Genomic DNA, 277 nt, shown 5'->3' on the forward strand with positions numbered 1-277 from the left:
AATTTCATACTTAAAGATGTATTACTAATAGCGATACTGTTTATGAAAAGGGAATATGCACACTGGTTAAAAGTACGGTGCCACTGTAGTGTGAATTACTTGGAAAACAAATACATAGCATTCCGCAGCGAAACGTTAATCTTTAACTGTACCCATTTAGGACAAGGGAAAATGACATCCGGCCACAAACGTGGAATACAGCTGTCGACTGAAGGTCTGATTTTTGCCATGCGCTGCACATCTTGGAGAAGGTAGTTTTAAAGTTAGTCTGCTAAGA

The sequence above is a fragment of the Apteryx mantelli genome, chromosome 9 (genome assembly GCF_036417845.1).
Source record: "Apteryx mantelli isolate bAptMan1 chromosome 9, bAptMan1.hap1, whole genome shotgun sequence".
NCBI classification, from domain to species: Eukaryota; Metazoa; Chordata; class Aves; order Apterygiformes; family Apterygidae; genus Apteryx; species Apteryx mantelli.